At 44.8% G+C, this 27,902-nt stretch overlaps 1 long non-coding RNA gene across 1 annotated transcript in view; it reads right to left on the reverse strand.

Annotated features, from left to right (window-relative positions):
* LOC146059563 (uncharacterized) overlaps positions 1-27,902 on the reverse strand; it is a 389,618-nt gene that overhangs the window by 267,747 nt on the left and 93,969 nt on the right. The window contains exon 4 of the long non-coding RNA XR_014470274.1: positions 20,524-20,723. This is a non-coding gene — a long non-coding RNA (uncharacterized LOC146059563). The remainder of the gene's footprint in view (positions 1-20,523; positions 20,724-27,902) is intronic.

Below are 27,902 nucleotides of genomic sequence, written 5' to 3' on the forward strand. Positions count from 1 at the left end.
GAATTCGGACCCTTATGAATGGGTCTGAATCGGCCCCAAAGATTGGCTAACTTGGCTTGGCTGAAAAATGGTCACAGAAAGTGCCTGTTACTCAGTGCTATAGCATGGCACTTCGGCATCTCTGCCACCAACGCCACCAGTGACATCATGGCTTAGCAGAAGAGGTAGGGAGCAGGAAGATGGGAGCCGAGAGCCAGAACCTCTTCATGCAGCAGGTACCTCACATGCTGGAGACTGGAGCCACTTCCAGAGACTGGGCTTTCCCCTAGTTATGGCCCTTCTTTTACTACCTCTGGCTGGTTGGATGTATTAAAGGAAATCTAAGATAGTTGTATCCAACTGCACTATACACTCAATAGACGATTCAACACTCATATGGGTCCCATACACTAGAACAGTGGTTCCCAACCCTGGTCCTCAATACCCCCAACGGAACCACTGCACTAGCATGTGATAGAATAGAACAGAATCAACTTTATTGGCCATGTATGCTTGCGCACAGTGGCGTAACTACAGAGGGTGCAGGGGATGTAACTGCTATGGGGCCGGCCGGCCCGGCATGTTAGGGGGGGGGGGCACATCCATCAGATCATCCCCTGCACCCTCTTCCATTGTTTTAATACCATGTTTTGAATGCTGCAGCGCGTGGGGTTCCAGAGCCGGGCTTCTGTGCGTCTGCGCTCTGCTGCAGAGTAGACAGTCTGCAGGGTGAGATCCGAACAGAAGCAGCGCTGGAAGTGGGGCGGGACATATTGACACTTTCCGCCCTCGCCGCTCCCCACTTCAAACGCACCTGCAGCACTGGAACCCGGCGCAAATCTAAATACACCATCAAGCCCTGTTGTAGCAGTGACAGCGGCTCTGCCACTATCAGGCAACGGGAGCCGCACATGTAGCACCATACACAGATGAGAGGAGCCGCACTTAGACACCCCGGCTGTCCTGACAGCAGCAGAGCTTCAGCAAGGTATCCGGATACAACGCTGGGGACCTGCAGTGAATGTATTGTGTGTATGTGTGTGACAGTAGGTGCATTCAGTGTGTGACAGTTAAAATAACTTCTATATGTGTGTGTGTGTGTGTGTTTGTCTATGTGTGTGTGACTGACACAGTTTGTCAGTCATGCAGTGTGTGTCTGTCCTGGCACTTTACACTTATTCAAGAGAATTGAGTGAAAAAAGCACTGAGGATAAGGGGTTAGAGTAGGGGGTGAAGGGGGGGGAGATAAGCAGTGAGAAGCGGAGGGGTTGAGAGGGAAGGAGTTGAAAGGGTGACAAGGAGTGAGTTGCATAGGGGTAATTAAAGGACAGAGACACATGTGACCAGTCACAAAGGAGAGCATGTTGGAAGTAAAAGGGATACCTAGGATGATAGGGTTGGGGGGCTGCCCCCACTTCTAAATTCCCATTTTGTACACTGCCCGGAAGTAACGAGGGGGGGGGGGGCCATTCTACATTTTGCTATGGGGTAAATGCTACGACTATGGTGGTCAGGTCGCCAAGTAGGGACACTTTGGCTGTTGATATTGGGATTGCATTCGCTTTGATTGGACGGCTAACGGAAAGAACCTTCGGATCTGGACGTTTTGACTGGGATGGACCTGAACCGTCTTCTGGATGGTAGGATGTCGAACAGGTTGTGATCAGGATGCAGCTTGTCGTTTGCGATCTTCTCAGCGCGTTTCCTTACCCTGGATGAGAACAGATCCCTTATCGGGGGGAGGTCGGTCCCTATGATCCTTTCCGCAGTCTTCACTACCCTCTGCAGTTTTTGTTTGTCGTTCCCCCTTGCGCCACCGTAAAAGATTGTGATCGAGGAACATAAGACAGACCCCACGATGGCGGTGTAGAATACGCACAGCAGCTGCTGTGGGATGTTGAATTTCCTGAGTTCCTGAGTTGCCTCAGGAAGAACAGGCACTGTTGGGCCTTTTTGATGTTTGTGGTTATGTTTAATCCCCATCTTAGGTCACTGGACATGGTTGTCCCTAGGAATTTGAAGGAATCAACCCGCGACACCACTGCGTTGGCTATTGATAGTGGGACTAGTGCATTTGTTTTTTTCATGTGATGGGGTAATCCTCTGATCCCCCGATGGTTGGGCCGGGGGATCCTGGATATAAAACATATGTAAAAATCCTACCCCCTGATCCCAACAGGGATCGCGTAATCAGGACTTTTTTCCCCTGCTTAATATCCCCAATTCCCCAATGGTTAACACAACAGTGGTGTTGGTGGGTCAGGGGATAGCCCTCACTGATGTATGGGTCCCTTAAATTAACCCATATATCACTGGTGTGTTAGGTCAACCCTCCAATCCACTGATGGTTGCACCAGGGGATCGGGGATAATTAACATATGTAAAAATCCCAGAGGGGATCATGGAATCAGGACTTTTTAACATGCTTAATATCCCGATCCTCCAACACATCGCTGGCCACTGATCAGCCCATCAGTTGGTAGAATGTTTGGGGATTGGAGGATCCACCCGGCTCGTCTATGGGCCCCTTTACGCTCTATCATTTTTAACATACCTGCCAACTTTTTTGCTATAGGAACTTTCCGTGAGGCCAACGTGTGAATGGTTGACACAGGAAAAGGTCGACATGAGTTTTTCCTGATTTCTTTTTTTAGAGGGGGAATACAATAGTGTGCCTAGTGCAGCGAACCATGTAAGGAGACACTGTATGCTAATAGGGTGTCCATGTTGACAGATGTCGACATAGACACAAAAATTCCGTGAAAACCCGTGTCAACCTTTTCTTGTGTTGACCATTTCCATGTCCACCTTTTGCTTGTGTCAACATTTTGACAGTCAGCCTAGACAATGTTGACCCTTTTCATGTGTCGACATATTGCCTGTCAACCAATAATGGGTGACCTATTGACTGGTGAACTAATAATCCACACTCCCGTATGCCTGCCAGCTTGTCTATCTATCTATCTATCTATCTATTTATCTAAGGTGTGTACACACGGGGCGATATATCGCTGAGCGATATATCGCTCAGTGTCCCGTTTCCATCAGTGACCAGAGATGGTCGCTGATGAAAGGGAACCTCTGCCGGGGGAGCCGCAGAGGGAAGCTCCTGCGACCAGCGATCATAAGGGGGCTAAAAACAGGAGCGCGCACCCGGCGTTTTATCGCCGGTGCACACTCCAATCGCTCAGCGACCATACTGCCAGCGATTTTTGCCGGTGTGTACACAGCTTATGTACAGTTAGTAGGGTGACCAACTCACCCCTTTAATCCGGGACACATATTAATTACACAGGTTTTGTGGCTGGCTTTCACCTGGTTTTAAACTGCCACACCTCAAGACTCCATTTCACCTGGTTTTAAACTGCCACAGAACCTGTGTAATTAATATGTGTCCCGGATTAAAGGGATGAGTTGGTCACCCTAATAGTTAGCCTAATAGTTAGATGTGCTCTTGCTTTGCTTGCACTGCCAATTTCCCCACGTACTGTGCAGAGCAATACCTCATGTAACAGCAGACTGACAGCAAAGGATTCCTGCAGGACAGATGCACAATACAAACAGGACACTGTCACAGTGAAATGCACAATGATAAATATTTAATGCTCTCTTGTGCCCCTCGGCTCTATTTGTTGCTCCTGACACACTTCTCTGATTTCACAGAACAAGTGATGAGCACTGCATTTCGCTGTCACACCTGCAACTATTTAAAGCACCTGCTTACTTGGCACTATTTACTTAAAGCAACAGCTCAGCGGAGATTGAAATAACATGACAGCTAACAAATGGCACGCATTAAATTCAGACACTGCCGTGTACGGAATACATAGTAATAAACACAAATCTATCTATCTATCTGGAAATAATTGGAAAACAAAAATGTTGTGATCATGTACAAATATAGGGCCTGATCAGGGGCGGATTGGCCCACCGGAAAACCGGGCCATTTTCTGGTGGGCCAGGCCAAAAGTCATTAAAAAGGGGCCAGTGGGCAGCGGCCGCAGCACTTAGCCCACTTCAAAAATGGCCACGGGAGGGCTGCTGCGCATGCCCGCACAGCACCTACCAGGCTCCCAGTTCCCGTTCCCCCTCCGCCCGGCTAGCATTGAAGCAGCAGGCGAGCATTATTGCATACCGCTGACGCCCCCCCCCCCCCCCCCCGGGCGTACATACCATTGCTGCCGCCACCCCCCCCCCCCTGGCGTACATGCCGCCGCAAATACCCCCCCGGGCATACACACCGCAGCCCCTTCCCCCCCAAACAGGACGCCCCCCTCCCGCGCTCCTGGGCCGGATTCGGGACCCAATCCGCCCCTGGGCCTGATTCATTCCCGCCTACTAAGCAGCTTTCTTACTGACCGAATGTCCACACCGGCATGCGAATTGATGTGTACTCCTAAACATCCATTCGCCAACAACACAGTACAAATGCGTGGTCCAAGGGGGAGTTGATGATGCGAATCGCACTGAATTGTTCTCAATGGTTTGTGGACAAATCAGTAGAAACTTTTTGTCACAAATGTATGAGAAATGTTATATTTAGTGAATAGTAAACGCTGCGTTCTAATTTCTAACATATGTAGACAAAAACCTTACCCCAATTTTAAAGTCCAATAGGGGCCAAGTCATGGTTTAGGACTGTTTTACTGGCAAGAGGCTAGGCCGTCTATTGCCTGCGGGCACACACAACACTTGAATCCCCCCCCCCCCCAGAGAGGTGAGGAGCAGAATTAGCATTTTATTATATAGGATTTGTCTGTTAAATGTTATAAGCCAACAGTCCTGTTGTGGCAGCACCAGATGAGGGGCCATTCGTGCAGGGAAACCAAGCAACATTCATGAGATTATGCAGTAAGGAGGAATGGGCCGTGGAGTATCATGTATCTCCTGGAGTCTTTATGGAGGAATGTGAGCCAGACCAGTTCTTAATGCCTCCTGAGACAGTGGTATGAGGGTGTGTGGAAATTCAACTGGTACAGACTTAATAGGGAATAGGGAGAGACTTGTGCAAATTAGAGACACCTTGCCAGAAAGGGCTTACACATAGGTGTAATCATGATACTTACCAACCACATGGTATCAGCCAATGGTTTCATGAGCCTTGTTAAATGATATGATATTCTGAGATGATATTTGAAGGCATGATACAAACGTAGCTTGGTGCCACCTCTGTGGACTTCTATATAGGTTGAGTCTCCGATATCGCCTATTCTACATATTGACAGATTCCGAAAACCCAATAAGCACCACACCGGGATCCCGACAGTCATTTACCCGACGTCGGGATCCCGACTGTCAAAACGCTGATAGCTGGGTGCCCGACGGCCACCCGCTATTTTCCCTCGTGGGGGTCCACGACCCCCATAGAGGGAGAATAGAATAGGTGGCTCGCATAGCGAGCCACCGTGCCCACAGCGTGGCGAGCGCAGCAAGCCCGCAAGGTGCTTTTTTGCGCTCGCCATGCTGTCTGACTCCGGGCAGTCGGGATCCCAACGTCGGGATAATGACTGTCGGGATCCCGACTGTCGGAGTCCCGTACCACACCCCACCACACCTACCACTCTCCAGGTTTTGAAAAATGTGAAGACTTACAACTTACGCCCAGACACCGGAGAGTCAGAGACTAGAAGATGGAAGAACACAGAGACTACAGCTGCAGCAGTCCTTTCAGGGCTTCACGCTATCACTGGACCTGCAGGAATCAGTGGCATATTAACCCTGCCTGACAACTGAAGCAGCTTGTCTTATGTACAAAAAAAAATATCCAAAAATCCTGAAAATCCCAAATGCTTTTGCTTCCGGGAATTTAGGATATGGAAGATTCAACAAGTTCTGGACGGCAACATAAACTAACAAGGCGAAATACACATTACACAAACAAATAATAACTTCTGGTGCATTGATATGCCAGGCATATGCCAGGCAGTTTATAACAAACAGTGTCACAAACACCCCAAGTACAGTACTGGTGTTATCAATACAGTATGCCATGGTCTTCTCAGACGTCAGACTTGAAATCAGTCAAACAATTCTAAGGTATTGCAGGAGGATGACATACTGTAGAGAATATTTTGCATCACAATCAACAAATATCAGTTGAGTGACTTTGATGCGGCAGAACGGTGCTGTACTCTTCCTGCATATTTCCAGACATTGGTAGACTCAATACTATGGCACATGCAGGCCTTAACGAGCCTTAATGTGTCCATTACCAATACCTACTTTTCTTTTCTCCTCTCTCTGAGCAGCAGGGTGCGGGTAGAATCACACACCAGGGGCGAAAGAGAGAGGATGGGCTGCCTCTGCACCTGCCTCTCTCCTCAGCTTAGCACTGGGGGAGGGGGTTAGCGGGCCCTGGACCCCTCTGTCAGAGTACCCACCTCTCCATGTCTCGTTGACCAATGTCACATTGGCCATTTAACCTGGAAGACATTTTGACCATAGCAAGAATGGAAGATAAGTGTGAGTGGCCAAAGAACTTATAATAATACATTTACACAAGAACAAAATCAGCTTAAAATAAGGAATTATTTATTTATATATAAACTAATTGGTAGCAAGGTGATCATCAAATATAAACCTTTGGACCATGTATAACATTGATTTTCAACCTTTTTCAACTCATGGCACCAACAAGACTTTACATTTGCCAAGGCACACCATCAGTCTCCCACAGGAAAAAACGGGAAGCGGTCATCTATTAGAATGAACTTAGATCTACAGTCATTAGGTCGACCCCACTAGGTCGACTGGCAGGAAGGTCGACCTGACTTAAGGTCGACATGGGCCAAGGTCGACATGACTTAAGGTCGAATTTGCATAAAGGTCGACATGAGGAAGGTCGACTGGTCATAAGGTCGACATGGGGTTTTTCACTGTTTTTTGAGCCGACATGTGCCGACAGGCGGTATTTCATGCCCTACCATCCACTAGGGCGTGGAGGAGGTTAATAAAGCTGTGGCGAGCGAAGCGAGCCACCGCGCCCGAAGCATTGCGAGCGAAGCGAGCGATGCGAGGGTCCGATTCTCATTGCCAACTGTGTCCATGTCGACTGTGTCGACATTCGGGTAAAAAAACAGTGAAAAACCCATGTCGACCTTATGACCAGTCAACCTTCCTCATGTTGACCTTTATGCAAATTCGACCTTAAGTCATGTCGACCTTGGCCCATGTCGACCTTAAGTCAGGTCGACCTTCCTGCCAGTCGACCTAGTGGGGTCGACCTAATGACTGTAGACCTAAGTGTGGTCTGACAGACGATGCGACCGACGCGATTACCGCGATTTCCCATAGGGAACAATGTTAAATGTCCCAATTGACCCGATTTTCCATAGGGAACAATGTTAAATGGCCCACAGAGGCCAAATAGGCACCCTGAAGTGTGAAATGGCCCCCCCCCAATTGTTAACGCCACCCCACGATCAACGTGAACCCGAAGCGTGGCGAGCGGCGACGGTACGCGTCCTACGACCTTTTCATACCCCCACTATCCACGTCAGCGTGGAGTTGAGAATAGAAAGTGTGGCGAGCGCAGCGAGCCACCGAGCCCGAAGCGTGGCGAGCGCAGCGAGCCCCGCGAGGGGACGCGGACACCGGTGAAGCCCGCGAGGGGACACGGATACCTGTGAAGGTATCCGCGTCCCCTAGCGGGGCTCGCTGCGCTCGCCACACTTTCTATTCTCAACTCCACGCCGACGTGGATAGTGGGGGTATGAAAAGGTCATAGGATCTATAAACAAATTACAAATCAGTGTCATTGACAAAACAAACAACTACACAAATCTAAATAAACATTTACTTGAGACTAATCTTGCTGATGTTGTATTTACTTATAAAGCAAAATAAGGAGATTTCTTTGTCATGTAATCTACCTGTACGTGCTAAGGACACTAATTGGCCAATCACAACAATCACATCTGTCATCTCAATGCTGCTTTTTAAAAGGATGAAACAGGATGGATAGACTCACTCAGTTACAGAAACAGGTCTTAATGAGATGAGACATATGTTAATTGATCCATTCAAACACAAACCATCGCAGCTAAAAAGAGAAAAAAAAAAACAGCCTTGAGGGTCAACTCAAGAGCCACAAATTGAAATGTTCTGTAAATTATCCACATGAAGCCATTTTAAGAGCTCGCATAATTTATGCGTCTCTCCAGCAAGTATGAAACTGCTTCAAGTCACAGATTTGTCAATGTAAGCTTACGGATGTGCTCAGCAACATTTCCTCTAAGCTGTAGGTTATTTAGCGATAGATGGATTCCAAGTCTTTCGAGCTGAGAAGTATATATTGAAGAGATGTAATCAGGTTCTGCTGGTCTGTGCTATCCCGAACGCTGTAAACAACTTTGCTTGTATGGACTTTTTCCAACAGTACTTTGAGTAACCCTACAAATGCCAGCGTCTCTCACATTTGTTATATAAATTCAAATAAAAGATGTGTAAAAAAAGATTACATTTCCTATATAAGGTGTACATTGCAGGTTATTATGATGAAGAAAATGTTTTCTTGCCAATTTTCACACCTATTTTGACAAATGCACTTGGCACTCAAAGGGATAAATATAGTTAAGTATATAAAAATGAATGATTAGCTTGGCTTTTATCTACAGTCATACTTACCTATTTTCCTGGAATGTCCGTGAATCTTGCAGACTCAAAGATCATTTTAATGTATATTTCCATAGTGAATATGAAAATTTTCAGGCAAATTTGCTAAAAAAGCTCTTGCAGGGATCCAGCTTCTGGTTGGTGCCTGTCCCTGAAAAGAGCGGGAAGTTTACATTGTCAATCTGCTCCGGCAATCAGAATGTACGCCCGTAATGTGCATGCACGGCCATTGGCCTGCCCGTGTGTCGTCAGGAGAAAACAGAGAATGATCTTGAGGAATTCCAAAAAGAATATGTTCTGCATTAGCCTACTTGCCTACTGACCCAGAATGTCTGAGAGGCTCCAGAAAATCGGGCGATGCATACGATACCCCTGTAAAAGAAGGCAGATCTCTTGGACCCAGCCTGACCCTCCTCCCGGAGACAACCTCACTGTAGCCGGCAGTGAAATTGGGCAGTCCGGGGAGGCAGTGGCGGAACTACCATTGGTGCAGCAGGTGTCCTTGAGGACAAAGGGACCCACTGCTGACCCTGTGACCCTCTTCCTGTCACCCACTGTTTTTCCCTGTCACACTTTGCCTCCCCCTGCCTCTCCCTGTCACACTCTGTCTCTCCCTATCATCTAAGGCTGATTTGCATATTGTGAACTTGGGTTGGTTTGGAGGAGGAGGAGGCCTAAATAATATTTTCGCACCTGGGCTCACCACTCACAAGATCCGCAAAATCGTGTCATCTTAGGCCTATCCTTGACTTTTCAATGCTGGCTGCATGGGGCAGCCAGGAAGGCTATAGCTTGATGCCGTCATCAGATGTCTGGGTCAAATTGAAGAAAGCTGCTTTGTTTTTGGAAATGGAGGAACCACAGCACATATCAAATATACGTATGGTTCGCAGTAGTCATTCACAAGGCCGTACTGCAATGAAGTCCTGCTTGTTCCTATTAGCACGCCGTTCGCAAGATGATTGACAGGGAGTAGATGTCTAGGGGTGGAGACCAGCAGTTTAGTGGGAGTGCTAAGAAAACCACAAGTGTGTCTAGGAACATGCTGGGAGTGTCCAGGGAAACCACTGGACCACCATGAGCGTTTTAAGGGATGGTGTGTGACGTCAGCTCCAGGCCGGATATGCCTTTTCCCATTGCGCCGCTGAGTCTCTGGCTGAGCCTGCGATGACTTGTGAGCCTGTTACGATGGGGTTTGGACATATTTGCATGGGTGCGAATGGTTGTGTGTACACATACATTTGCTCAGCGGTCACATTAATTTGCAAGGTGGGATTTCACTCTAGTGGGGCAGCGGCTCAACTGAATGCTGGCCGGGTGAATTCGCGGCTGTATGATCAGGGTTGAATTACCCTCCGGGTAAACCTGTAATGATAAAATAATAATAAAGTGGCCTCATAACTAGTGGTGTGTGAGGGGTCAAGGATGAAGTTCCCGGGGATAATGCCATTTGGTGGCGAGGCCTGCAAAGGGCCTATTTTAGCCTTATTATCACCCTGCTGTTCAACTTGTCCATTGGGTCACATAAATGGTTCTCCATCTACAGTACAAGTCTGTGTAATCAGCCACACACCGATGGCTAGACAGTGTTAAAAAAAAACTGGATTATAAAGTTTGTATCACATAACTTAGTGATGTTCAGCAGCAGGCATTAGGGCCGGTGTGCGGTCCCTGGGTAACACTGGGCGGCTCAAACGGTAAAAGTGAGCTGCAGCTCAGAATCGGCCAGTGTGTATAGAATATAATAGTGTGCCAAGCACAGCAAGGCACTGTACCCGAAACATGGTGAGTGCAGCAAACCATGCAAGGGGGCATGGTATACTTATATGGTGTGCATGTTGACACAGGTCGATATGGACCCCAAAAAGTGAAAAACTCATTTCGACCATGTCCACCTAAAGCTTGTATCGGCCTTCTGTCAATGTCGGCCTAGGGTATGTCTACCATTATTAGGTGTCGACCTAGTGTCTGTGGACCAAGACATTGTCTACCATCCAAACGGTAACCCTAGGGCTATTGCTCCCAACAGCTCTTTCCTGTTTTGCTATCAGATGTCCATGATACAGCTTTGAATGGCTGCTGACATGTTATTCACTTATTATAAATAGTTGCTTGTTTCTTCATGTACAGTACATGTATTGTTTTGCCTTGTTACTGAGATAAAGGGTAAATCGTGGACATTTTGAAGGTTAGAGGGCTGTCCATTTGGCCCCTAAAGTGTATCATGTCATCCATGAGATGAAACTATAAAACGAGGGAGATAAAAAGTACTGTGCTGGAATCAGGACCGACTGGGGCTATAATTCAGCAGTGGGGGGGGTTTGCCATGCATCATGTGGAGTTGCCATCTAAGCGTGCAGACCAAGCAGTCTGCCAGCGGGGCGGCGCTACAGACAGGAATTCACATGACAGGGCTGGCCTATCTGCCCTCCTGGCATTTGCCAGATGACCAGTCCGGCTGTGGCTGGGTGGTGGTAACAGTAGCAGGAGCACTGTATATCGAGTCCTGCTCAACACATAAGAAACGCCCAGCTTTGAGCACGTGCTGGTATACAATGGGAGCAAGGAGACATTAATGGCCTGAAGCCAAATGTAATAGATGCTGCCGTCCAAGTGTAATCTGCCTAGCAACAAGCATACCAACTGCAGGCAGTTCCTGTGCATGATCACATCCAGTATAAAAATGGGACGTTGCTGTACCAAACACTGGACCAACAAACGTTGAGGACCACACAAACACACACAAACACACACACACACGCGGTATTCGGGCCTTACAGAGATGTTTCTTGTTGCTAGACAGATCAGAGGCTACAAAACCGGCTGTCTGCTGTAAGTGCATTCTGTAGTTCTTGTAGACACAAGCCTTGGCAATTCTCTGTACTGTCTGGAAATGCTTTCTAATAATGTCTGGCTTGTCACAGAGTGCTTTATAAACCTATCACTGGGAATGTGATGCTTAAAGGAAGTATAGAAAACACAGATATTTATTTTTAAAAAAAGTATTTATTAATATAGAGGCCAGACGAGCATTAGGGGTAAATTTACTAAGGGGCAGTTTACGTATAGGTGTTACACCTGTGAACCACGTAGCAATCGCCTAAGGGTTCCTACGTATTTTCATACCTCCCAACTTTTATCCCTCCGGAGGAAGGACGCCCATGTGCGCTGAATGCGTGTAAAAATTTTTGGGTGCGGGGCCTAACAAAAGGGGGCCTGGTCTATACTTGCGGCTCCACCGCGAGGCCATGCCCCCATTTTTGCTGCTGGGGGGCATGCCCAGCAGCTCTGTGCAGGAATAGACACAGCGTCTATTCAAGGTGACGGGGGGAGGAACTCCCAACTGCCCCTCCCAACACCCCGGGACACTGCCGGCCATGGGAGGGACGTGGGAACATCTAAAAAAAAACGGGACATCCCGCGATAAGCGGGATAGTTGGGAGGTATGTATTTTAATGTAATATATTTTTTTAGCAACTTTCACTTTTTGGGGGGCGTTCCCGCATCCCGCCCGGGGCCGGCGGTGTCCCGCGGTGGTGGTGATGGTGGTGGGGGCGGGGGCAGTTGTGAGAACCCCATGTCACCCCTCTATCACTATCTCCCCAGCCCCACAGGCTGCAGAATAGACACTGAGCACATGCGCTACGCATCTATTCTGCAGCCTGAGGGTCTGGGGACATTGCCAGCAGCTCAGAAAGCCACTAGCCATGACCCACAGCGGCGAAAATGGGGCGTGGCCTCACAGAAATAGGTCATGACCCATATCTTCACAGGATGACCCGTAACTTCACAGGATGCATAATTAGAACTAATTAGGATCTTTTGAACTCACATAGTGTATAGATTGTATTGGATAATAACATTGGCATATATTTATTTTATTAAATTATATTTCAAAAAAAGGGAAAAAAAACTATTCTAAGTTATGTTTGCAGCCCCAGAAACCTTATCTGAAATTCAATTGACTGGTTCACTCTACTACATTATAGTTTCTTTTGAAAGCATGCCACGACTAGACACCAATGCAATACAGTACACTATGGGGGCCATTTATCATATAATATTTGTGGCCAATTCCCCGAAAATACCAGTTTTTGTGGTTTAGCCACAAATATAAAGTATCACCAAAAATGCATGTAAGAGGGACTGTAGCAGGAATCTCTGTTCGCTCCTGCCCAGCTTGCGGCCCCTATCCCCTATAGGTTACTATGGGGGATACAAAGCATGAATCAACATCGGGCAGCATCGCAGTGGGTCCCGGGCTACCAGCACTCTGAGATGGCGGTAGCCCATTGTAGCCTATGGGCTACAGAATGTACTGCCAGCGGGGCAGTGCGATCACGCATAAATATATATCTATATACAGGGGCGGATTGGGACTGGATTCCAGCCTGGGAGCGGGAGTGTGTGTGTGTGGGGGGGGGGGTGGCGTTATGTTATGCACGCGGAGGGTGTGGCGTTATGCAATGCACGCGGGGGGGTGGCGGGCAGCTCAGTGAGGTGCTGAGCGGCAGATTGAAGGCCCTGGGAGGTGCTGTGCGCAGAAGCCTCCCACGGCCATTTTGGATTTGGCCAAAGTGCTGCGGCCGCAGCCCGCGGCCCAGCCAGCCCAGGGGGGAGCACGGCCGGCCCTTTTTTAAAGAGTTTTGGGCCGACCCTCCGGGAAATGGCCCGGTTTTCCGGTGGGCCAATCCACCCCTGTGTGTGTATATATATATATATATATATATATATATATATAAAACACACACATGTATGTATACATACACATAACACACACATACTGTACAGCATACAAATATATCACACAAACATAATGCACAAATACCTATACAGTATATCACTCAAACTTACTGTACAATACATATATGTCTCACCCACCATTCTCGCCAACTTCTCTGGGAGTAGAGGCAGCCGGTCAGTTCGGGGGCCGGCCTGGGCCCTCCCATCTTTTGGACCCACCTCTGTAGTGGTAAAATGTTGCTACTGTATTTGCAGCTCTGTGTAGTTGTGGCTTAGCGAAGATAATGTGATTTGCATCATTTAGTCCCACCCCCTCCGCACAAAGTCACAAAGCTCGCTGTTACTGTATCACACGTATACATATAACACAAAAACATATAACACACAAATGCATATCTTATACAGATATCATATGCATACATAAAATATACAAATACAGATAACAGACACATACAGTACATATAATACACACAAACACTTATTGCATGCATACATACACATAAATCACACATATACAGCATACAGTATCACACACATATACGCTCGCTCTGTATCTAGGCTGCATATATCGCAATGTTTATTTTGGCCTTCATGACCAATGTGCCTGTTCTCTAGTATTTTACACTATGTCTTCTGTAGTTGGGGATTAAATTTGATGTTCAACAGATGTTGCCCATTATCTAACATACCCTCCTTTTCCTTCAAAATGATGTCATTTATTGGCTTTAAGTTTAGGTGCTAACCTATTGGGCTCAGCAGAAGGAAATGTTTTACACAAGACTTTGATTGTAGCTATAACCAGGATTGCAGCTTTATGTAAAGCTGTAAGCATTGCTGCGATATTGTGGCACCATCACATTAGGAATATCTGAGCCTTTCCTCCCAGGGCAAGCAGACCAGCTGTTACAGCGTCGCTTGTTTGCAATATACGGTCAGCGTTAGAAGATGGAGTTACATTAGATTTGGCGCACAAACATGGTGAAATACTCTACAGTTACAGCATTTAGGTGTTGAGATCCCATTAAAAGTTACAACAAAACAAAATCTAAAATCTAAGCACCTAACAATTTTTTAAACCAGCCGGAATATTTTGTTACACATCTTAAAGAGGCCGATGTCAATAAGGATGTTAGTCATATTGCCCCTGAAAGTGGTTTTCTAAAAAGAATGAATGATCAGATCATCTCCGGATCATCTCCGTCACGAACGGCCGGCTGTGTGATCCCTGGGGTGTTAATTGGTTGTTATTGTATATCTCTCAGAAATGCTTATAGCCAATGGTGTCAAGAGGAGGGGGGGCTGGTACTTTTTACTCGGGCCCGGGACTGCTGGAGGGGCCTGGGTCCCACAACCCCCTCCCCCATTGCAGGGAGCCGGGCAGTGGGGAGAGAGATGACAGTCTGTCCCGCAGCACAGCCTCTCTCCCCAGCCCAGCACACACTGCTTAGTGACTTGTGCTAAGCTGGAGAGAGAGACAGCATGTCCTCTCTCTCCCTCTAGTTTATTTTTTTCATGGGGGTGTGGCCTCACCCACCACCCAGAGGCCCAGCCCAGTGGCCACACCTCCGCCATTTTAACTGTCCCGGGCACCCTGACAATGCCCCTGGTTATAGTTTCTCCACTTCCCACTGTCAGCCCCAGACCTTAATCTGTCCCAGCTCACAGCTCACTGCAAAGTATCTCTAATAAGGTCAAGCAGACATTTGGGTAGAGGCTTACAGTAAAATGGGGTAGATGTAAGAATGGGGAAGAAGCTTTGTCAGTGCTGTCAGTGCTGTGCTGACACCGCTTCTTGTGTGCAATGACATGGGTTCTATGCACCCTGTCCCTATCAGCACTGCTATCTCAAACATAGGGTGCCAACACTAGGGGCAATGTTTCAACGGTCAGTGGTGACACAAGCAGCTATTGGTCATGACAGCTGCAGGTGTAATTTAACAATAATCCAAAGCAGAGTCAGCGCAATAATAGCAAGATCTCCCATATGGCCAGTGAAGTCAGCCAGGTGGAGAGACATAGCCGCGCCAGCACTGAGCTGATGTGCTGTGCACTCTAGCCAACAGGAAGGTTCCCTCCCCCGCTCCAGCACACAAGATGTTAATACATCCTACGGATGGTGCATCCTGCAAGCAGGAAGCATTCTATCTACACCCTGTTGCTTATACACTATGGGATTGATTCCCTTTCACCCAACACACCTAGCATGGGAAAGGTGTAATTGCTAACCAGAAGTAGAGGGTGGCATTACAGTTGCATAGATGTTTACACTTCACATTTTGCACATAAAAGCATTAACATTCCTTTTGCATTCACTGCACAATACATTTGCCATGACCGTCCAGAGTTGTGTTGCACTCAAATTAGATCTACAATGTCTTTTAAATTCATCCACAAACAGATCTTCAAGAACACATATAACCATGGTTCATCAGACTGTAACATGTGAGTTGCTACCCAACATCAAGCCCAATTCCTCCTCCTTGGTGTAGATGTCCTCCACAACCTAGAGAACAGAAACCCCAAACACATGCTTACCCACTGTTCCCCTGTAATGGAAGTTAATATTGCACTTGGCCAGTAAAGGCATGGACCTCCAGATGGAGCCATCCTCATGTAGCCATCTCTGGATAGCCATGGTGAGCCAAGGCCTATTGTTCTCAGCTGCAATACAATACATACAACAATACAATAGTATTAAGTCCGATAGCTCTAGCTCACTTAATCCTATTAAAGGGCTAGATGAGGATGGCTCCATCTATATATACCGACAACTTAGAAAGTAGGCTAAAAGTTTTAATGTAAAATGTTTGCAGTAAAGAGTATCCTGTAGGATAGAAATGACTGCCTTAGGAGAACATAGCTGCTGGTAATTGATGATGATGTTGTAGAGGAAGTAACATAAAGACAGATCCCTGTATTTTGTTTGATATTCCTGATATTTTGACAACACACTCTACTTAGCCATGCATGGCTGCTCCTTGTTTCCAGTGTTACCAAGCAAGCCCACTAAGAAAAGTTATGATGTGTTCCATGAGACTGCATATTCTTTACTTGTATGGTCTAGAACAGTGGTTCACAAACTCTTAAATTGTGGCTCCCCACCGAATCAAAAAAGTTTCTTATTGTGAAATTCAGAAAAATAAAGTACATCCAGAGAGTATTCACAGCGCTTCACTTTTTCCAAATTTTGTTCTGTTACAGCCTTATTCCAAAATGGTATAAATTATTTATTTCCCCTCAAAGTTCTACATACAATACCCCATAAAGACAACGTTTATTGGAGATTTTTGAAAATGTATTACAAATACAAAACTAAGAAATCACATGTACATTACTATTCACAGCCTTTGCTCAATACTTTTGCGAGGCACATTTGGCAGTAATTACAACCTCAAGTCTTTTTGAATATGATGCCTCAAGCTTGGCACACCTATCCTTGGGCAGTTAGGCCAATTCCTCTTTACATCACTTCTCAAGCTCCATCAGGTTGGATGGGAAGCTTTGGTGCACAGCCATTTTCAGATCTCTCCAGAGATGTTCAATCGGATTCAAGTCTGGTTCTGGCTGGGCCAATAAAGTACATTCACAAAGTAGTCCTGAAGCCACTTTCTTGGCTGTGTGCTTAGGGTTGTTGTGCTTAGGGTTTTTGTACTGCTGAGAGATGAACCGTTGCCCCAGTCTAAGGTCAAGAGCGTTCTGGTTTGAGGGACAGAGCTCGATTGCATGCCGGTCCATGACCTTTGATTGGTTCACAATTCTCAGCAAATTTTAAAATCCTTCCGCCAGCAATGTCCCTCCATGGTTGTATGCCAGTGATCACAATCAACACGGCTGACACCTGGGCCATCTCGGTGCAAGGACTTCTGCAATCTCTGCCTTCTGGCAACTAGCGCCCACACGCTAGTTGGAACTGCAATGTGTAGGGTTTGTTTGTGTGGCTGGCTGTCTATGGGGCAGTGCCTGGCTGGCTAAGCACTGTGTGTATTGCAGTGTGCATGTGGCTATGGGGCAGTGTGTGTGTGTGTGTGGCTATGGGGCAATGTGTGGGTGGCAATGGGTCCCTAACTATTTTGGCAATTCTGGGTCCCACAATTTCTGACGTCAGACGTGTGTGTGTGTGTGTGTGTGTGTGTGATTAAACCTCACCCTAACATAAAAATTCACTACACACCAAAAGTTCTGTCCATGTCACTTTAATGACATAAAACCCAGCACTGTGCGCTTGACAGCTTGACAAACTGCTGGAATGAGTCAGTTTTTTTTTTTTTTTTCTCAAACAATTCAGGTTTCCTAGAAAGCAGAGCTGAATGTAAAGGAACCTCGGAACATCTGCAGTGAAGTTACACAAAGTGCAGAACTCAGACATGAATAGCTGCCTATACTGTTTGCAGCCTTTAAAAAAAAAATTATACATATTTTCCCACCTTATAAACATATATCAAAATGTGTAACCCAAAGCAGATGCAAGGGAATAAAGTAATTTCTACGTGATTATAAAGAGTCAAGAATAATAATGCGCTTGGACCCTGCAACCAATCAGATTACAGTTTCAATCTGTCTTTTGTAGGAGGACTAACAAAAGCAATAGACGGATTGGTTCCCATGGCTTAGAGCACAAGCAATGTACTTGAAACATTTTATTAAGTAAGTATTGTAACATTACAATTTGCAGTACTTCTGAAATGTGTTCTTAGTTGGTTTCTCTTACATTATATATCGACACCACGCACACCGTTGATATCATTTTAAATAATTTTAAATATAAAAAGTGAGTAAAATAAAAATATCATGATAGGGAACTATTAATGTAAAGTGATTTCTCATTTCAAAACACAGATTGTGTTTACCAGAAAACATTACACCTCCCCCAGTCCCCCTCCAAGAATATTTGAAATGAAAAAATGTGATTTGAAATTTTGGTACATTATACTTAACATCAAATAATGAAACAGTTATAATGCACCTAGGTTGAGAAGTCAATGCTGATATTTATAATCTCTTCTGTATTGAATTTTAAATATTTTTAATTAAATAATGAGAAATTAAGGAAATGAACCAATTACAACATCAAAACTTACTACACTATTTTATCATTCAAGTACTATACATTATTATAAAAAATATTTTTACTATTACTTATTACAATAATAATAATAATTTTCAGCTTATTATATGATGTGTGTTGGATGGATGCAGAGTTTATGATTGTGTACTGGGTGATCCAGCCCACATCTTTAAGTGTTGAGGAATTTTGCCCGAAAGTGAAACTGTTCAGCTAACCGCAAGCCTGGTTTAATCATCTGTAAAGCCTCTTATGTCATGCTAAGCACTAGTTTACTTATACAATAAAAGTGTGAGGCATAAAGGTTCTCGTTTCCTTGGATAGTGGGCCTGTATTCAGTTTACCTAACATAACATACCTCGTTCTATGAATTCTTGCTAAACTAATTTCAAATATTCAGTTTTATTAAGAAGAAAAAACCTTACAGATGATGAATATCAAACTATAGTTTGGTCCTCTCACAGCAGCATTAGGAACATACGGTATGTACCAATGTTTCTGAACATGCTTTCATACAGTACATTAACGGGTGTTTTTTTTTTAAATTTCTACGCTTTTTTGCTTAAAATCAAGGTATCTTGAAAAAAACACAAATCTGAATTTTTTGAAATTTGGAAAACTGAAAAGAAAAAGTCACTTCAGCTTCCATTTAGCAAAATCCAAAACATATGCAGAAAGTAATTTGTTATAAATATTCTCCAGCATAAAATAAAATGCTTAAGGCAGAATTTTGACCCCGGTAAATTTCGTACCAAAATAAATATAATTATTATGTAATAAATACTGATATAAGATGACAACATATTATTTGATCAATGTTTTAACATATTAATATTTATTCATGTTTAAATATGAAAAAGTCCTTTTATAGATATGAAATATGTATAATTGTTTACAATATTTAAAACAATGGGTGTTATTCAATTAACCAAATGTATTTACCATTATCAGGTGTACATACAAATCACTGCAATTAACTCTAATCCAATACAAAAAGATGTAAATATAATGAAAGCATACTTATTTATGTTTATGTTTCAAATTAAAAATGACATTGCCTATTAAAAATGAAAGGCAAAATATGGGTAATACTAAGTTACATGATGGTTGAATAAATCTGTGACTGCAAATTCAGAAATATAGAAAATGTTTAATTCCCTTACGTTTAATTAAATAGTATATGAAACATTCCAAATCAGTTAAAAGTTAAAGGTAACCTACATTATGGGGAACGGTAGCAATTCTCCACCTGCCTATATTTGTTAAAAAATATTAAAATATATCAGGACGGAAGTACATGTAGCTATAATATTGAATAATATAAAAATTGACTATTTTGGTCACTTCTAAAGTATTACTATTTGATTCAACTTTCAAAATCATAAGACTATTTTTTCTTTCTTCTCAAGTGAGCAATGATATCATCTCCCAGGTAAAATTAAATAAACCACAACCGCATATTAAATGTATAATCTCAACTCAAGGAAGAATAAATGAAACAAGATAACTACTGTGGCAAAAGCACAAAAAGCCTCCGGATAAAAAAAAATGTATAAATTAAAAAAATTAAAATAAGTGGTTTAAATGTAAACAGAGTTTTTATTGCTAACAGCAAGGACATTTTAGAATGCTACGTACTAAATTTTTAAGGTTGCTTTAATTTCTAAAACAAATGGAGTTTTTGGGATCTTTCTGCCAAACAGATGGATCGCACAGGGCCTGACCTCTCACACTGCCAAGAATTCTCTCACAAAGCCCTTTTCATATTAACCGCAGCCTAAATTTTTCAGATAAGGCAGAAGAGAAGGAAGTGACACAGAGAGACTGTACATCAAAACCCATTAAGTATATATCAGTATTAATTTCCCCACTATTCCCGACTAGGCATGCCTCGTAAAAACGTGTGCAAAAAAATTCTGCAACTCCTCTATAAAAGAATGCATTTTAAAATTAATGCAATTAAAAATCATCTACGTCACAGTATGCAATACAAATACAAAAAACGTAACAATGCAAAAAATAAATGCCCAAAACGCAAACATTTTTTTTTTTAAATCTGAATTTTTGTACATGAATATCTGTTTCTGCAGCAATATCACAAGCTCTGGCATGCAGGCTGGACTCACCATGTGACAGCAGACTGGAGTTGATGTCTACGGTATCTCTGTGCTGGTCCATTTCACGTTTTGCTTGCAGTCGCCTTGCATTGTGTGTGCCTCTGTGTCGCTTTGTAGGCCCCGTTCGTTCTCAGTGCCAGCTAATTTCTCTGTCATTCATTCAGAGTCCCTCTTTCTTTACAAGGTAGATGTGCGCACAGACTGGAGTTCTAGACGGTATAATTTTTTTTTCAAAGCAAGGGAGGAAAAAAAAACATAAGTGATGGTTTGAGTTCCCCCTTTTTTTCTGATGAGTCACAAAAAAGAGAAGCATTGATGTTCCTAAGTCTGGAGTGAGGAAGTTCGCAGGGAAGAGAGCTGGAACTCTATGCATATTCTCAACTCCTGGAAACTTCCTCCTTGCTAAACTAACCTCCTTCACAAAACTTTGGAATGCAAAGGGAGGACTCTGAGAGAGGCCCCAGCTAGACAAGCCTTTCTTAATCAATTAGCTTGCAGGCATTGCTTGTGACCTGAGGTCACAGAGCAGAAGTGTGTGTAGGGTGTTCCTTAAAGGAATACAAAATCAGCATTTTTGCAGTGCATTTGATACAAAACACCCCCTGGAGATTGATAGACAGCGCAGGTATCACATTTTGGATTTGTCAGGAGTGCAGCAACATGAACCGCACAGCTATACGGCAACAATTTTAAGCCTGTTTATAGCAGTCGTCTTAGATTATAGTCTTCCTTGAGTGAGGATCTCTTTAGCTGATGGATCTGTGATAGTGCGGGATGCATTGTATACAGCCTCTGCTGATCTGGGCGGACCTTGCTTAGCCTTTATGATATATGTATTCATTTTTTGGGGATTTTTTTATTTACAGAATGATTTGCCTACAATAGGATGTAAAATATAACGTTCTATAAAAAAAATCTTAAATGTTGCTATTCATAAAAATCAAATCTGCTTTCCCTTCTCCATATCTGGCACGGATCTTCTGAATACGGTGTATATTGGCATGTGCTAGAAAGTAAAACGAATGCCTATATTAATATATTGGGTTCAGCCTGATTTACTGACACCCATTGACCGAAAGTCAAAATACCTACATTCGTTATTCCGACATGTTCAACGGAACGATATGGTCAAAATACCAACATTCGTTATACCGACATATTCAACTGACCGATATGGTCAAAATACCAACATTTAACATGCCGACAGGTCAACATGGGGGCATATGCACATGTGTGGTCCCTGTGTGAACTATGGTTTTTTTTTCCATGTCTTTGCCAACATTGGTCGTCATAAGCACCTTGTAAGTGTGGGAGCTGCACACCCATTCCTATATGCACAGAGAAGATGCAGGTGCCCAGGATCACCCATTGCTTTTCCACATGTCTGATACCTTCTTGATCACAACACCGCCTCTGTGTGCACAAATGTTGCAACACGCGCGGCTGCCAAACAACTGTCAATGACATGATCATCCACATTGATCAAGGATGGGGTGAGGCTTGGAGAAATGTATCAAGCCTAAAGTGTGAAAGTGAGAAGATGCCAATAGCAACATACGATACATGCTAGCTAGATTAGTTGATTGGTTGCTATAGGCAACTTCTCCACTCTTTAGGAGGCTTGATACATTTCCCACTTGCTCCTGAGAATGTCAGGAAGGAGCACATACACAGCCGATTTGCATTCAACTCTGAATCACAACCTAAATCTTCAAGCCCAAATTTAGTGTTGTATGAATAGACAGAGGGCTGAGCCCCACTCACCCCATTAGAGTGTGGATGAGGGGAAAAAACACCTTGACAAGGTATGGACGTGTCCAGGTTGGTGCACATGCCAGGAATGCAAAGCGGGTATTTGATAAGGGCATGGGCGGATTGGGAAGTAAAGGTGGCCCTGGAAAACTTCTAGAAGTGGCCTAAGGTTAGCAGCACCAGATCAAATGTAGGCGGAGCTAATAGCAATATAGGCAGGATTAATACATCACTACACCTGTGTGGAAGCCGCTGGTTTTAAAATGCTTGGCAGTCTGGTTGCCCCCAGACCTTTAAGCTGCTGTGACAAACCACAAAACTCCACATTTAAAATAATACCCCCCTCCTCTCACTGAGACTGAACACGGACCCCAAACCTCCATCATGTAGCCAAACAACTTTACCTTAGTCCCCTGGTATATCACAACTAGTAGTCACTCTTGTCCCTTTAACAGATGTCACAATGCATATAGATGAAGTCTGCTTTAGATTAATCATTTCAGCATCGGGTACTCTACACTGTGGACTGGCAAATACTGTGTGTGTGTGCGGCAGGCAGGGAGGGGACCACTGCCCTGGGCAGGGCCAGATCAAGGGACTGGCTGATAAGTGGCCTCACAGGTACACCGGCCTACTGGGAATGTTTCCTTAAGGTCTATGGCCAAACTGCCCCTAGATAAGGCTCTGGATTTGCCCTTGCCAACCTGTGCATAGAACCAGTATAAATAGAGCTGTGATTTCCACTGTCATTTGTATATCAGTATCAGCAGGTTACCGATGGTATACGAGAACACCAAGCTGATTCTGTGTAACTGCAGATGATAGTTGGCATTAGCCAGGTCATACTGTCATAATGATATTACAATGTATGTGTTTGCCCCAGCAACCATATATGCCCGGTGGCTGTCCACCTGGCACTAATATATTATTGTAAGAGGCATCATACATTCCACTAAACCAATGACATCTCACACAGCCCTAGTGTATTATTCAATCCTCAAACCTTTCCAACCTGCCCAATCAAAAAAGAGTTGTTAGTAATTTTGATCATATTTTAGTGTTCTAAGGCCCTGATTCTGGTCGGCTCAGTCATCGGCGTGTTCATACAAGGAACCAATGTTTATGTTCTGCACATGTGCAGATTCTTATAATGAGCAGGGCTTCTGTGTGGGTGCCACAGCCGATTTGCATAGTCAGCATGGTGCTCCCACAGGGGGGGCGGGATAGATGTCAGCCGCCCGCCTAGTTATTGGACCCGGACGCCTTAAGTCTGTCAGTCCAGAAATCATTAGATGGTCGCCGACCATCCATGTCCTGCTGGCCCCGCACACTACCCTGTGAATGGACGTTTATGCAAAACATCCATTTGCAAAGAGGTGGGGATATGCGCTGGGTGGCGGGCATACGCATACCCAGTGGGCGGCATTAGAAGGCTCACTTAGCAGTGAAATACCACTGACATTCAAGGGATCTAGGAGATAAACCTTAAGTTAGGAGTAACAAATAGTATTAATAAGCTTGGAAATAATTTATTCAACGGCGGAGGGCGGGCCTATGAGGATGTGGCCACTTACTCTGAAGGGCGGCTGAACAGATTGCGGGAACTGGGCAAGGACGGGTGAGGCTAGCCCTTCCGGGGGAGGGGGGTCCGGCTGCGAGCGCCACTTGAGTTTCAAGAGCCTCTTAACCGATGCCTCGACATTCACTAGGTTGACCCCAAATGGTGGACAGGCACTAGGTTGCGTCGACAGTCACTAGGTTGATCCCAAATAGTGGACAGTCACTAGATTAACCCAGAACTGATGCTGATTTTAGTTCTACCAGCTATACCCTATTTATGCTGTATTTTATCAACACACCCTGTACGTTACCTTGTCATTTTTTTTTTTGTGTTTGCTATGTACGGCGCTGCGAACACTTTGTGGTACCTTATAAATAAACGTACTACTACTAACCCCAAATGGTGGACAAGGACTAGGCTGACCCCAATGGTGGACAGGCACTAGGTTGACCCCAATGGTGGACAGGCACTAGGTTGACGCCAATGGTGGTCAGGCACTAGGTTAACCCGAAATGGTGAATGGGCACTAGTTTGACCCCAATGGTGGACAGGTACTAGGTTGACCCCAAATGGGGTTGACCCCAATGGTGGACAGGTACTAGGAAGAGGGTTTTGTGGGGGGGGTGACCAGTCGCACAGAAATTATCCAAAATTTATTTCAGAATGGCCCCCTAATGTGCATGGGTGATTATTTTATCATATATTGGTAAGGGGTGTGCTACCACTGGACATGAAAATGTTGCAAAGAAGAAAAGGAGAAAGAATGTCTCGGTGTGGTGCACCTTATGGCTAACAGATAAAATGTAACTTTTAATTATAGATTATTAAAAGGCTGTGAAATATAAAAACAAAAGTACATAAATGACACGGACAGTGCAATTAAAAAGGAAATAATCCTCACACCGTGAGGCTCCCAGAGTCTGTGTCCCTTCTTTTTAATCAGAATTCAATGTAGTGCTTTGATACATATATTGCAGTGTTGTATGTTTAGAACCACAAGTAACAAAAGTGTTTATACATTGCAACAGTATCCAGATGTCCCACAATTAGAGGAGAGTTCTCCTGTCAATTCAGTGAGGCCAATAAGTATACTGGCCAGTCTGGTATTACTGTCTCGGTGCCTGACAGCTCCTATACGTGTAGGCAGTAAGGTAGCCGTCTACACTGGGCGCATAAGCGGCATGTGTATGCCCCGTCCTCCCTATGGCTGTGAGAACAGCGCGTGGGGTAGGGTCGGCGGTTAGCAGCAGCCGCGGCTAACTGTGGTGGAGTGACAGCGGTATTGTGTAGCCGCTTCACTCCTAGTAAGCCGCCTGCCTGCAAGTGATCACCGCGTGGTGTTCAGTGTGAGACACCGCGTCTCAGGCTAGCAGGGAGAGCCGGCACCGGGAACGCAACACTAAGCTAATACAGATCAAAAATCACATTTCACATTTCAAAGGGAGAGGGAAGGCTGGGAGCACACACGAGGTGTGACAGGTCTGCGTACGCTTTGCAGAAAGCTTCAAAGGACCAACCAGGTTAACATCCGGAGGCTCCTTAAATACCTATATCTAATGCATATTCATGGTATGTAAATTTGGAGGAGGTGGCTCTGGCCGTCAGCCTATGTTGGGGCTGAGAGTAGGTGTGACAGTTTTTCAGATGCCAATATGCATTGTATAGAAGAATCATGTATAAGGCTGCCACATTTAACGATGATGTTAATAGCAGTGGTTAGATAATTGATGTTTTAATCATAAGTGTCAGCTATTTGGAAAAAACAAGAATAGCTTAATATGTCACGCATTTAAGAATAAATGATGGTGACCTGGTAATTGAGCAAAGTAAACATGTATTGTTTTTGCAGATAAAGGTCCATAGTATGGTAATATGGACAATTACATGTATCCCTGTATGTCGATTGTTTGTGTTGACTATACACCGCCATGTTGGAATACTCTTCTGTTATGGGGCATGATATAAACATGTCATGTAGATAATCGTGTGGGTCGTTCATGTAAATACTATTTGATCCCTATATATTTATTTACTAGTATCCATCAGGCTGCAGTCCACAGAAATTTGTATTTAGTCTGCATACGTATATTTGTGTCGACTATTGCTGTAGACTATCTGACATGTTGTAGTAGTTCTTCATCAAGGTCGGATATCAGTATATTATTTTGGTCCAGTTTGTGTCAATCGTTTGTGTTGACACTTGGTTAAAGAGTCTCAAATGTCCACAGTGATTATATATTATATATATTTGAAGTTCCCTTAAATCAGGCATGCCCAAAGTCAGGCCCGGGGGCCAATTGTGGCCCGTGCTGTCATTTCAAGTGGCCCGCAGCCTCCAGCTGGAAGTGGGTAGAGCATCAGATGTGGGAAGCACAGCACAGGACACTAAAGGTGGGGCCCCGGCGAGCGGGCCTTTACCTTGCTGTCTGCTGTAGTGAGGAGGTGCCGGCCGCCACAGTCAGATGTTTGGCGTCCTACCCCTGCTGCTGCAATTGTATATCACCCTACTCCACAATCACAGTGACAGCAGTGTTTGGGGAGGGGGGCAGCCAAGGGGAAGCTTGCTCCCGTAACATGCAGAGCGGAGGAGGGCAGCAACGGGAGCCCAAGCATCTCCTGTCCTTGCAGTGCCTGCTTTGCCTCTCCTTCCTCTGGCTCACTCAAGGGGCTGGGAAACATACAGAGAAGGGAGGGGGCAGAGTGGGGGACATACAGTGAATGGAGGCAGTGATGGCCATTCAGAGAAGGGGGAGCAGGGGCAGGCTGGGGGACATACAGTGAATGGAGGCAGTTATGGCCATTCAGAGAAGGGGGAGCAGGGGCAGGCTGGGGGACATACAGTGAATGGGGGCAGAGTGGGGTACATAGTGAATGGGAGTCATACAGTGAAGGAGGGTCATGCTTGGGGACATACAATGAATGGAGGCACTAATGGACATTAAGAGAAGGGGGGCAGGGTGTGGGACAGAGTGAATGGGTGCAGAGTGGGGAACATACAGTGAAGGAGGGGCAGGCTGGTGGACATAGAGTGAATGGGGGCAGAGTGGGGGACCATTCTGATGTGATTTATGATTCAAAGAATGTCAGGCTGAATGGTCGGCCCCCCACATTTTCACTTCACCAAATCTGGCCCTCGTCGCAAAAAGTTTGGACACCCCTGCCTTAAATGATAAGGTCAGATAAAGAATTTCTGTATTGTATGGCCATGTTTATCAATAACAGTGAATTAGTGGTGAACATATGTGATTCATATGTGTATCTGAGTGATAGGGTGATAAATAGGTTTATAAACTAAATAATAGTATCCAGGTGATAATTACTAAGGTGATAAATATAGGGGGTGGGTAAAGTGTAAACGGTGCTCACAGCAAATAAAGTAAAATGTGAAAAAAACAAACAGAAAAACTTGGAAAGGGAGGGAGGAACAATAATGGTGTCACTTATACCTGTCCAGGGTAAAAAGTGGTGGACAGTGTGTAGATTTATCATGTGCCCAATTTACAAGTGGGTGAAGTTACGGTTAAGGCCATATTCAATGGGGAGCTCCAAGGTATATATGTTAATGCATGTGTTGAAACTATGGTCCGGAGACAGATTTTCTTACAGGAATACAGTGTAATTATTATCTTCATTGAGGCCCCTCGGGGACATAGTTCCCATCAGGAATATCAGACGAGTTTCTTGTTTAAGAAGCTCTTTGTCCCAATCACCCCTACGAATGCCCATTTCCACTTTCGTCATTCCATAGGCCTTCAGGCCATTGGGGCTACCTCGGTGATGTTTCAAGAAATGTCTGGCTACAGGAGTAAGAGTTTTCAGTTTCTGACAGTCTCTCGTGGCATTTTTGATGCTAAGAAGATGTTCCGAGAGTCTCTTTTTGAGTGGTCTGCGTGTTTTACCCACATAGTGTTTTCCACAGGGGCACTCCAGGTTGTATATCACCCCTGCAGTGTCACACGAGATGTACTTGGTGATTTTCCAGATCTTTCCAAACTTATCCACATAGGAATTTTGAGGAATCATATGTGGGCATATTCTGCACGTGCCACATCTGAAGGAACCCTTTTTTTGTGAC

The sequence above is a fragment of the Crinia signifera genome, chromosome 2 (genome assembly GCF_055691185.1).
Source record: "Crinia signifera chromosome 2, ASM5569118v1, whole genome shotgun sequence".
Lineage (NCBI taxonomy): Eukaryota > Metazoa > Chordata > Amphibia > Anura > Myobatrachidae > Crinia > Crinia signifera.